This window comes from Jatropha curcas, chromosome 3, assembly GCF_041381405.1.
Source record: "Jatropha curcas cultivar XTBG-Jc1 chromosome 3, XTBG_Jcur_1.0, whole genome shotgun sequence".
Classification (NCBI taxonomy): Eukaryota; Viridiplantae; Streptophyta; class Magnoliopsida; order Malpighiales; family Euphorbiaceae; genus Jatropha; species Jatropha curcas.
Window position 1 is genome coordinate 11,027,038 of NC_143153.1, and position 14,135 is coordinate 11,041,172.

Below are 14,135 nucleotides of genomic sequence, written 5' to 3' on the forward strand. Positions count from 1 at the left end.
CGAACCGGGTTCTTGTTCGGCCCAACTCGACTCGACTCTATGCAACGATTCGATTCAGTAGGATGTTACAGTTAATATAAAATAAAGAGACTAAAGAAAGATGGAAGCGTTATTTTGACTAGTTATTCAACAAAAGCCATAAGGAGATTTTTACGGACCTTCATGCCTTACTAACAAATAAAAACCTTGGCCAAAATTATAGAGTAACTCATAATAAGGCTAAGGAGGCTTTGAAGCATATAATGGTTGAAAAAGCATATGGTCAAGATGATTTCCCTATAAAGGCCTGAAAGAGTCTTGGAAAAGTAGGACTAGCTTGGTTAACCAAGTTATTTAATGCAATCTTAAGAGATAATATACCCAATGAGTGGAGAAAAGTGCACTTTGATATCGATATATAAGAATAAGCAGACATCTAAAGCTATACAAACTACCGTGGTGTTAAACTTATGATTCACATAATGAAGCTGGAAAAGTGTAATAATACAGAGATTCGATGATATTACAAAGGTATCAGAGAACCAATTTAGATTTATGCCTAATAGATTTATAACAAATGTTGATGGAAATTTATCGAGAAAATAAGAGGATATATACATGATATTCATTAATCTAAAGAAAGCTTATGACAAAGTGCTAGGGCAATGCTTTGTCGGATATTAGAAAAAAGAAAAGAAGTTTATATTAACTACATAAATACCATGAGAGATATGTGTAACCCATTACCCAGTACTGAAAGATTGGACAATAGGCGTCACATTCTATGCCAAAGGCACATCTCTAACATGCTTAAAACATAACTTCAATTAGCATTAAGAATCAATCGTGCTTAATTATCAAGTTACTAAAGAACATAAAAATACTTAGAATAAAATTCTAAAAATTTCTAAAGAAACACTACAGGAGTTTCCTAAAAATAATACTAAACAAAAACTTGAAAAGGTATTAACAGTTCGATATCTCGAATATCAAATGAACATTCAATCTTTAATATTCTTAAGTGATAAAATCTCATATATCATCATAATATCAAATCCATCATAATAAATCATACTAAGTCATTAATTCTTAAATCATAATTATATTGCAAAAGCATTCATCATATGAAAACTTAACCATCTCATATCCATTGATAAAATCAACTAAACATAAATATATTCTTTCAAATTATAAATCTTTCTCCGAATATAAAGATAAACTCCAGAATTCAATTACATGCTATAATGCTAGAACAGAACTAACTAATACAAAAAGGTATAAAATCTATCAAAAGCATCTCCCGCTCTGATGCGAAAACCTTGCTTCTGACCAACAACATCTACCTACTACCTGACGTGATGAACTCAATGTGCTAAGCAATAATGATTAGTGGTGCTCGAAACCTCCAAAATAAAAGAGGGTAACATGCATAGGCATACCATCAAAACATCATAAACATACTCATTTAGCATTCAGAGAGAGTTTCCATGTTAACATAAAGCCATATATCATGTCAAGCATCCTCAAACATAGCAATTTACAAATCCATAAAAAACTAAGGATTCTTGAAATTTCACAAGGTTTATGTTGACAATTCATTATCACCAATTACAAGCTATTCTGCATTTCAAACATTCATTCAACCAAGTCATGATATTTCATACTTTTTGTGGGTTCCGTAAATGTATGGTACAACCCAAGAGGGGGGTGAATTGGGTTTTTTTTTTTAAAAATAATATAACTTTCAAAAACAAAATCAGAATTTTGTTGCAGCGGAAATAGAAAGCGTTTGTAAGAGTAAGTTATTAAGATTAGAACTTCCTCACAAAGACTAATGCCAAATTAGAAAGACTTTGTAAAGAGCAGCTATTGATTAGAACTGCTTCACAAATCTTAATCAATTTCAAAAACACTTTATGAAGGAAAGTTATACGTTTAGAACTACTTCATAAAGCTTAGAGAATCATTAAAGATTATGTGAAAGATAGTTATTGAATTTTAGAATTGCTTCACAAAACTTTAAGCAGACTTAGAAAACTGATTAAAATCCAAATTGTGATATATACTGAATATAGAAGAACATATTAGAATTGGTATAATCACAATGCAGAAATCCAGAGTTCTAATGTTCAATAAAAATAAAACTTATCTGAGTTTAGAACCATAAAACCATTAACAACTTTGCATTTCTAAAAGATTAACAGAAGTGTAATTAAAATGGAATCAAGCAGAAATTAAAAAAAATAAAAAGATAAACACAGTGATTTATAGTGGTTCGGTACAAACTCGCCTACATCCACTCCCCAAGACTCATCTTGAGATCCTCCACTATGTTATCTCTTTTCAAGGGTAAGAGACAAACCAACAGTACAAGGCAATAGATGAACACCTAGATCTACCCTTTGTCACACTAAATTTTCCAAAGGTTCTAGTTAACCTCAACTCCGTTTTGTTTTTGCAGAGAACAGAAACTCAAATCAAGACATTAGAATCTCACAAAAGGAGAAGGTCGCTTGATAACTTATTCCACAATAGCTTTTCACCTAAGCTATTACACAAAAGTTTTTCAAATAAAAATCTATCTACAACAGATTACAGAATCTATATAGACAGAGAGAAATGCAAATATAAGCACAGGAAAAATAGAAACCAAGATTAGAAAATTGATTTAAAGAACAGAACTATTTTTCAATAGAAGTTGTTATAAAATTTTCTTTTCCATTAAAAATGTTCTTAAAGCAAAAAGACGAAAAGAAATAAGGGGGTTGAGAGAGAGCTTTAAGAGATAAAATGTTGAAGCAATTAACTCTTACTCTTGTGAAATGAATTACCCACATCTTCATAAGAAGAAGACGCCTTTTATAAAGGGATGTAGATCCCATTTTAGAAAGTTTAATCTTTAGCCTTTAAAGAAGAATTTTAACTTTCCAAAACTAAAAGATACAGAGATTTTGTTGCCAAAAATGTTTAGGGTTAAAATCTTTTCTTTTAAGGTAAGCAAATAAAAACAAGATTTTGGACTTTCCTCATAAAACAATTTCCGAAAATAAAAAGATATAGGAATCTTTTTCAAATATTTTGTTATCAAAAATATTTAAGACAAACTCTTTTTCTTTTAGGTAAGAGAATTAAAATTGAGATTTTGACTTTTATTATTTAAGGTAATATTTTGAAAATCATTTTTGAGAGAGAGAAGAAATACTTTTGTGCTTATAAAGAAATATTCTCTCTATCCTACAATAAATCCTAAGATACTAAAAAAAATCTTCACTATTCTTCATAGTCTTTAATTAATCTTGGATTTGTAGGAACTTGCCTTCTTTATTAATTTCCATAGTTAGAAATAAATAAATCTGCATAAAACAATATTAGCACAAAATATTAAATTTATTCGTTTTACATAATCATCAAAATCTCAAGATAGAATTGACCCTTGAGCCAACAATTTCCCCCTTTTTGATTATGACAAAACCAATAAATTTATCAAATATAAAATCATGTGCTCCCCCTAAATTTATGCATGTCAACAAAAAATTCAAGCTCTCAACATAACAATTTTATTATAAAGCAAGATTAGAACTTATAAAACTCCCCCTAAATAAGTGCAGTGAAATATCTATGGGGATTCGAACAGAATAACGTTTTAGAAACTGATATTAGAATTAAAGCTAAGTTCTAAGTCTAACATTTAGAAATATGTTTAGAATTAAGAGCTGAGTTCAAAGGTCTAACAATCAAAGCATATGATCAGAGCAAATAAAGATTTAGAAACTGATACTAGAGTTAAAACTAAATTCTAAATCTAATATACAGAACATACATTAGAAAAAAAAATTCTAAAATCTGAGTATCAGATCATCATATAAAGCATAAAGCATATTCTGTTTATATGGAAACAAAATAACACAAATTAGAACATGATAAGCACATAGAGATTAAGTACTAAAAATGTAACATTCTCCTTCAGGTACTTAAACACTAAGATGTCCTGTATTCTCCCCCTTTTTGTCATCATAAAAGAGGGTTAGTAAAAATAGAGCAAATAAACAAACAGAAAATAACAAATCTAGAAAATTTAAACAGAATTCAAATAACACAAACTACAAACACAAATAAAGAACTAAAACAAATAACAGAAAATAGTTCACAAAACATAGTCAGAGCAGATTAGAAAGGAGTCAGAGGGGTTTGGAACCAGTTCTAAATCTTTTAGAACTTCTTAGGTTCTGTGCAAGAGAAGTTTCAGCAGGACTCTCTGGACGTTTAGAAGAGGGATGCAGAGGAGGCTTCCTTCCATGAACTCTATGCCCCCCGTAGTGTACTTCACTTTCTTAGACTTTTCTGAGTTAGGAGTGTAGGGTGTACCCCTTACCTTTAGAGGAGCTAGCCTTCTCTCATTGACACTTTTCATTTTCTTCATAGACTTGATAAGGGACTGATTATGTGCAATCACAGCCTTACTATGTTTGATAGCCTCATCAAGTTCCTTATTATGTTCTTTAATGAGTTCTTTTTCTATTTACTCAGCATAGCCTCTCTACTCCATTGTGCTGTTAGAAATTCTGATTCCTTTTTAGCCTCAACCTCAGTCTCCTTTTCTTCTTCACTTAATTCTAACTTTTCTGTATCAGCATCACTAGCTTCCTCAACTTCTACTGCCTCTCTTTTCTAGGATCAATATAATCTTTTTTTCTCTTCAGTTCCAGCTTCATCTTTCTCTTTTTCTGACTTTATTTCAACCTCAGCTGCTGTCTCTTTTTCTTTTTCTGTTTCTTCCTTTTTCTCTTCTTCTGATTCTTCTTTCTTTTCTCCTTTCTCAGCTTCCTCCAATTTTCCTTTTCCTTTTACTAACCTTCTCTTCTTTTTCTTCTTATTCTCAGCTTCTTCTTCTTCTTCTAACCTTAATTTTTCTTTTTCTATTCTATCTTTTTCTGCCTTTTCTTTGTCCTCGGAAACTTCTTTCTCTTTTTCTTCTTCACCTTCTTCATCCGTTTGTTTCAAAGATCCACTATTCAACTTTGAAACACTATGACCCTCACTCTTATCTAATTCAACTTTCAAAAACTCAAAGACAGGGGTAAGCACCATACCATAAGGTAATTTCTTTGGGTTGTTCTGCATTTTATCAAAAATAATATGGCATTGATTGAAGGGTTTCTTTTCAGTTATATGCCACGTTATGCACAGTTAAACTTGGTTTACATATGTGAATGAACCGCTCTTTGGATATATAAAGTGCACAATAAGCTTATACAACCACTTCATGCTGTCGTTGAGATTGGAGCACTCAATTACATTTTATTTTTTCGCAGAACCCTTCCTAATGATTTTCTTTACAATTCTTCCTTTTTATACCCTTCTACTCTAGTGATGTCCTTTATCTTTTCTACCCTAGACCCAGTGTTTAGTACTCTCAAAATTTTGCTCAAATCAGTGCAAGATAATACTTTGGTTTCAATCTCAATTTTCACAGATTGCGTCTCTAACTCAGTGGCTTTGAGAGAGTCGTAGAATTCTTTTACCAAATTCTCATAGCAACTCCATCCATCCCTGGAACTCAAATAGTTCCCTAAAGTTGAATTCTTCTCTCCCAAAGAATTTTTAATCTATAACATATGAACACATAAGAGGATAAGGAGATAAAATGGCTTTACCTTTGCTGTGATAACCAGAGACCCTTTCCTTTGATTTTTCTTCCCCTTTCGATTTTTTCGTTTTACTCTTCGATTTGTGTTTCTTCAAACTCGATTCCTCAACGGATTTCTTCTATCCTGATTCTTTCTTTTCGCACTTGTTAGATAATCTCTTAAGAAGTTGAAGTTCTTGTTCTGTTAAAGAATCAGAGAAGGAAGAAGTAGAACTTGATTTGGCCATGGTTAGGGTTTTTCTAGCAGAAAGTATTTAGGGTTTTGTTTGTCAGAAGGAGATAGAGAAGAGAAAACAGTTTTGATAGAAGAGAAAAGTGATTAATTTAGAGAAATTATAAATTCAGGAAAGAGAGAAACACTTAAAAGAGAAGTTATAATAAAGAAGAAAACTTAAAGGAATAAAAACGGTTGTAAGGAAAGTTAAATCGACTAAAATATTTAAATAAAAAAATGTCGCCAAAAACTTAAAATGAAACAAAATAAAATAAAGAAGCAAACCAAAATAAAATAAACACAAAACAATAAAATAAAGACTCATTTTGTTCCAATAACAGAATGGTTTTTAGGTCTAGAAACAAGTTTTCAAACTTGGTTTATCTCAAACTAATTTAGTTCTTCTTGCATAGCAAGAATCCAACTTTCATGATTTTGAGCATCTTCTAAGTTTTTAGGTTCTAATTGAGAAACGAAAGCAGCATTACCAAAATATCTCTTAAATTGAGCTCTAGTCATCATCCTTTCTGAAGGTTATCCATGATGTCCTCTTAAGGATGATACTTGTGGAATCGCCACTCTTTTGGTAATTTAGAATTCTCATTTTCTATTTCTGGTATTTGTCTTTCAGTTGCGTTCTGATCTTCATGTTCATTTTCTATTTCAGCCTGATTTTCAACAGTCTGCTCATTTTCTAGTTGTTCTAATTGTTTTGATTGTTCATTCTGCGTTTTTTGATTGAAATCTATAGCATCATCATTTTCTAAAATTCTAGAAGTAGAATCAGATTCATCAAACACAATATGCATAGATTCTTCTACAACTAAAGTTTTCTTATTAAACACCCTATATGCTTTATTACTAAAATATCCTAGAAAAATTCCACCGAAAATTAATTATTGAATTTTAATTGCATAAGTGGTAAATTCAGGTCAAACCCTAGAGACTGAAATCTTAAATTTTGTGATATTTTGTAAAGAGAAAAAGGGGTTGGCTTTTGAAAATTTACTTAGAGAAATCAAAATAAAACTGACTATTAAACTTAAACTGAAACTCAATCTAATAAACATTCAATTCAAGGCAATTTATAATCCAATGTATAAATGATCACAAACAAATTTTGAATGAACTACTCTTTGAATTCTTAACTGAAACTTACCAACAAGCATGATAAATTCCCTGATTTCCCTATTACAGTTAATTTGAGCCCAGCACCCTTATTAACTCTAATTATTAAATGAGCAGGTATTAAGCAATCCTTTTCAATATAATAAAAGCAGTAAGGACAGGAAGCAGTTAAATTTGAACAATAATTTAAAAAGCATAAATTATTTAATTCAACCCTATTGTTTCTTTAGATTATTACCGAAAACTTGGAACATAATCAGTAAAACCTAATTGCTACTAACACTCAATCTTTCACAACAATTACGGATTATGAAGATGAAATAGCACTTAATCCTACCAAATAATTAACTAATAGGCCTTTTTAGCAAATCACCCAATAGAATTAACACCTTAATTGTAAGAAACAACAGATATTCAAAGAACAATTATTTAAATAAAGAACAAGTCTCATAATTATACATATGGAAATTGAATGCCTTGAACTGAACTAAGAAATTAGTCACTCATATTCATGCCTTTCAATCACTAAAACAAAAGAAAACTAAACAAACTCTCAAATTAGATGGTGAACTATGTGGGAAGAAAAACGTGCCTCTGTTGCTCTAGAGTTGCAACTATATATAGCCTCTCAAAAGACCCAAAGAATCTCTAATTACTTGGAAACTTTAAAAATAGTCAACAGAAATCTTTATTGTTTTGATTTCTCTCCCATTTTTCAGCAACTTCCTTTTCGAATCTGATTCTGACTTCTTCAACAAACTTGCAGATCTCCTTCTCACCTTTCTAACGAACTAAGGCTAGCCCAAAACGGACACTCACAGCAGAAGATACGACCTAAAAACCAGATCAGGTTGAAGCAGATATTTCTGCTCAAAACATGATCTTTTATGGCATTTTTGACAATCAAAACGACCTCACTTCATTTAGTTGTCTTCACAGCACCTGTAGGTCCATCTTCTAAGATTCAAATGGGCCTGGGCTGAGCTAATTTTGACTCTTGGAGCTCCAGATATGTCTTAAACAATAAAACCCATTCATGCATGTTCATTCATGACATTTGTTCTAGATTCAGAGCTCTTTTTGATGAATTTTAAGGCTGAATTGAATCTTGCCTCCTCTTAGAAATTTGTAGAGCTCCTTTCTATCTTTCCAACGAATCACAAATCAATCAATTTGAACATTTATACATTCAGTTATGCCTGAAGAAGCAAACAATGGTCAAAATATTAACAATGCTGAAAATTCCTCAATTAAATGGTATTATTCAAAAAAATAAATTAGATCATGTCTAATTGATAAAAATTGTTCAACCAATTGATTTAAGCTTGAAAACAACTCAAAAATACCAAAAATATTAAGAATAAAAGTCACAATTTATGCACATATCAATCATTATTTTCTAAAATTTTAGAAGTAGAGTCAGATTCGTCAAACACAATATGAATAGATTCTTCTACAACTAAAGTTTTCTTATTAAACACCCTATATGCTTTATTACTAAAATATCCTAGAAAAATTCTTTCATAAGATTTAGCATCAAATTTAGCAAGGTGATGATTTCTTGTTATCTAGAATAAAACATTTACACCCAAAAATGTGAAAATAACCAATATTTGGCTTTCTACCTTTGTACAGCTTATCTGGAGTCTTTTTCAGTTTAGATCTTACCAAAGCCCTGTTTAGAATATAACATGTAGTGTTTACAGCTTCTGCCCAGAAATACTTTGGTAACTTAGAATCACTCAGCATGGTTCTAGCCATTTCCTGAAGTGTTCTATTCTTGTGTTCCACTACTCCATTTTGCTGGGGTGTGCTAGGTGCTGAGAAGTTATGGAAGATTCCAAATTCTTTGCAAAAAGCATCGAATTTTTTATTCTCAAATTCTCTTCCATGATCACTTATAATCGTAGAGATGTTGTATCCTTTCTCATTCTATTTTCTCTTGCAAAGATGAACAAACACGTCATATGTCTTATCCTTATTTCTAAGGAAGAGTGTCCAGGTGAATCTAGAGTTATCATCTATAATAACAAATGCATAGAATTTACCTCCAAGACTAGAAGCAGTATTAGGTCCAAATAAATCAAGGTGTAGCAATTCTAAAGGTTAGAAGTAGAAACCATGCCCTTAGATTTGAAAGATGTTCTGGTTTTTTTGCCCATTTGACAAGCATCACAAATGTGATCTTTTTCAAAATTTAACTTTGGCAAACCACGAACCAAGTCTTTCTTAGACAGTTTAGAAATAAGATACATGTTGGCATGTCCAAGTCTTCTATACCATAACCAACTAGAATTATCAACAAAAACTAAGCATATGTCTAGGTTATGCATATCATAAAGGTCTACTAGGTATATGTTCTCAAACCTCTTTGTAACAAATAAAGTTTTGTTATCATGCATGTTCTGAACTTCACAATAAGAGGGTTCAAAGATCACTCTTCTATTTCTATCACAAATCTGACTCACACTTAACAAGTTATAATGTAATCCTTCTACTAAGCATACATTTTCTATTGAAGGATTAGAACCTACCAGACTAATGCCAATGATTTTACCTTTTGCTTTGTCTCCAAAGCTCATTGTACCTCCCTTTTTCTTTTCTAATCTGGTGAATTTCTTTCTATCACCTGTCATATGCCTAGAGCAAGCATTGTCCATGTACCATATTTCAATTTTAATCTCACTCCTTAGGCACACCTGAAAAGATCATGCATATTTAGGTTCCCAACTCATCCCTGGAGGGTTAATGGTAACAGGTATATTCAACTTATTATGATTTTCCTATCTGTTGAGATTGTCAAATTTTTTATGTTCTAAAGTCACAAAATTAGAAATAGCATTTTTCTTATTAGAAACATGATTCTGTTTTGAAATACTATCATAGCTAGAACTTGTCTTTTCTTTAGAAAACGATTCTGAAATTGACTTTAGAATTCTAATCTCAGTTTTCAAAGACTCATTTTCAGAATTCATATTCTTACATTTTTCTTCAAAGTGTTTCAGATTTTCAAAAAATTTATTCTTACAATCTTTAATATCTTTGATTTCTACAATAAAATCTTTGCATGTAACTTCTTGATAAAAAGCAACTTTCAAATGATTACATTCAGTTTTTAATTTTTTTTTGAAATCTTTCTTTAGAACTTTATGCTTTTTAACAAGCTTTTCAAATTCAATGCACAGGATATTATAAGTATTTAAAAGATCAATTTCAGATTCAGGTTCAGAAATACTTACATTACTTTCTTCACACTTTTGGCCTGTTGCATCTACTTCATTACTTTCAGCTTTCTGTGTTGAAGTTAGAGTGCTGATTTCCTTGGAGTCAGAATCGATAGTGGCCATTAGACAAATATTTGCAGTCTCCTCCTGGTCACTTTAGCTTTCAGAATTAGAATCGTCTGAGTCACTCCAAGCAGCTACGAATGCTTGCTTCAGCTTTTCTTTCTTTGACTTCTTTTTCAGCTTAGGACAGTTAGGCTTGATATGGCCGGGCTTGTTGCACTCATAACAAACCACTTCAGAAGGTTCTTTCTTTGGCAAGTTGCTATTTTTAGATGAAAAGTTCTTTTTGATAAACTTTTTCTGTGGCCTACCACTCTTTTTATAGAACTTTTTAGATTTCTTAGCAACAAGTGCTAAATCGTCACTATCAAGATCAGAAGATCTTTCTTCACTAGAAACTACTTTCAAAGCTAGTCCTTTCTTTTTCTTATCTTCTAGTCAAAGAAGATTTCATCTCTTCTCAAACAAGAGCTCCTATCAAATAATCATAAGTAATGAGAGTCTCTTTGTAATTCATAACAGTTCCTATAAAATCCCATTTTTTTTAGGTAGAATTCTAAGGATTTTCTTAATAAGCTCATCTTCTGAAATTTCTTTTCCGAGAGTTCTCAAAGGTAACTATATTAGTGAATCTAGAATTTAATTCAGCTATAGTCTCTCCTTCTTTCATACTAAACATTTCATATCCTGTCCAGAGAATATTAATTCTAGATTCCTTCACTCGATCAGTAACCTCATAGGTAACTCTAAGTTTTTCCCAAACTTCTGTTGCTGATTTACATCCAGACACTTTGTTGTATTCTATTGGATCTAATGCACAATGAAGAATATTTATGGCTTTTGCGTTTATAGAAATATTATTCCAATCAACATCAGTGTATTCTTCTTCTATTTTTCTAACTCTCTCATTTTCCATAGGTTTCATAGAAATGCGAGGACCAGTAATGACGTTCCTCCAGCATTTTATATCAACTGATTTTATGAAATTTTCCATCCTGGTTTTCTAGTAAGAGTAATTAGAACCATTGAACAAAGGTGGTCTAGAAACAGATTGAACTTCTAAAGATGTAAGAGGAAGTGGGACTGCTATACGATCTTTCTCTCAAGCGGTTAAGCTTTGGTAAGTCAAGAGCCAAAGCTTTGATACCAGATTGTGGGTCCCGTATATGTATGGCACAATCCAAGAGGGGGGGTGAATTGGGTTTTTTTTTTAAAAAAAGTATAACTTTCAAAAATAAAATCAGAATTCTGCTGCAGCGGAAATAGAAAGCGTTTGTGAGAGTAAGTTATCAAGATTAGAACTTCCTCACAAAGCTTAATGCAAAACTAGAAAGACTTTGTAAAGAGCAGCTATTGATGAGACCTGCTTCACAAATCTTAATCAATTTCAAAAATACTTTATGAAGGAAAGTTATTACATTTAGAACTACTTCATAAAGCTTAGATAATTATTAAAGATTCTATGAAAGACATTTATTGAATTTTAGAACTGCTTCACAAAGCTTTAAGCAAACTTAGAAAACTAATTAAAATCCAAATTGTGATATATACTGAATATAGAAGAATAGATTGGAACTTGGTATAATCACAATGTAGAAATCCAGAGTTCTAATGTTCAATAAAGATAAAGCTTATCCAAATTTAGATCTATAAAACCATTAACAACTTTGCATTTCTAAAAGATTAACAGAAGTGTAAGTAAAATGGAATCAAGCAAAACTTCAAAAAAATGAAAAGATAAACACAGTGATTTATAGTAGTTTGGCACTAACTCGCCTACTTCCACTCCCCAAGACTAATCTTGAGATCCTCCACTATGTTATCTCTTTTCAAGGGTAAGAGACAAACTAACAGTACAAGGCAATAGATCAACACCTAGATCTACCCTTTGCGCCACTAGATTTTCCAAAAGTTCTAGTTAATCTCAACCCTTTTGGTTTTTGTAGAGAACAGAAACTCAAATCAAGACATTAGAATCTCACACAAGGAGAAGGTTGCTTGATAACCTATTCCACAATAGCTTTTCACCTAAGCTATTACACAAAAGTTTTCAAATAAAAACCTATCTACAACAGATTACAAAATCTATATAGACAGAAAGAAATGCAAATATAAGCACAGGAAAAACAGAAATCATGGTTAGAAAATCGATTTAAAGAACAGAACTGTTTTTCAATAGAAATTGTTATAAAATTTTCTTTTCTCTTAAAAATGTTTCCTAAAGCAAAAAGACGAAAAGAAATAAGGGGGTTGAGAAAGAGCTTTGAGAGGTAAAACATTGAAGCAATTAACTCTTACTCTTATGAAATGAATTACCCACGTCTTAATGAGAAGATGCCTTTTATAAAGGATGCAGATCCCGTTTTAGAAAGTGTAATATTTAGCCTTTAAAGAAGACTTTTGATTTTCCAAAACTAAAAGATATGGAGATCTTGTTGCCAAAAATGTTTAGGGTCAAAATCTTTTCTTTTAAAGTAAGCGAATAAAAACAAGATTTTGGACTTTTCTCCTAAAACAATTTTGAAAATAAAAAGATATAGGAATCTTTTTCAAATATTTTGTTACCAAAAATATTTAAGACAAAATCTTTTTCTTTTAGGTAAGAGAAATAAAATCGAGATTTTGACTTTTATTATTTAAGGTAATATTTCGAAAATCATTTTTGAGAGAGAGAAGAAATACTTTTGTGCTTATAAAGGAATATTCTCTCTATCCTACAATAAATCCTAAGATACTAAAAAAAAACTTCACTATTCTTCATAGTTTTCAATTAATCTTGGATTTGTAGGAACTTGCTTTCTTTATTAATTTTCATATTTGAAAATAAATAAATCTTCATAAAACAATATTAGCTAATCATCAAAATCTCAATATAGAACTGGCCCTTGAGCCAACATTATTTTTATTTATGCTCAAAATGATTTAGTATAATCATTTATTAAATGACTGCAATTACTTGCAAGGAAATTGTTATGAGAACAAAGCTCCCTATTTTTGTCGAGGGACATGCTATTTTATGTAGTAGCATTTACTCGCATCAAGCCAATAAGTTATTATATGTTCTCCCCTTTATAATTGGTTTTGGATCATTAACCAAATATTACTCATCGAAGAATTTTTAAATGTGCACTATATGTTCTAATTACTCCACCATAATGCACTAAGACAGGTTCTCAAAAGAGGTTGAGAATAAATGTCGTATGTGATATATGATTAAATATTTAGAACTTTCAAAGAAGAAAGCTATATATGCCAAATTTTCTAATTATTATGGATCCCGACATTAGGGGGAGAAAATAAGCCGCTAGAATAATAAATTAGTTTGAAAAGAATTATCATTATTATATCTTGATTCTTATGTAAGGCAGTGTACATTTAAAAGTTTAAAAGTTAATTCATTTGCAAAATATTGTAAATTAGTTGTCAAATATATGTTGATCAAACATGAGATAATTAAATCTCACATATTAGCTGCAAATGCTCCTATTAAAATAGAATTCCATGAAGGACAAACTGCCTATGCTAATAAGTCTAAGGCGTGCCTGAAGCGTGGTAGACCAATCGGTTCCAAAGATAAAAATCCTAGAAAAAGAGAAGGAGCAAATATTCAAGATGCTCAAGCTCTAGAAGAGCAAATTGTGGAAGAAGTTCCTGCAAGATGCTCAAGCTCTAGAAGAGCAAATTGTGGAAAAAGTTCCTGGCATGAATAATAAGTTTCTAGAAGAAACTCAGGTACCTGAAATCATTAAAAAATAATGAGATCTTAATAAATTATGTCATGTCTAGACAAAGGTTGAACCAATATAAAATAAAAGTCGACAAAAATTTTGTGTATAATATAGCACTTGAAATTATGAAAAATGATGAGTATCTTGAGCAT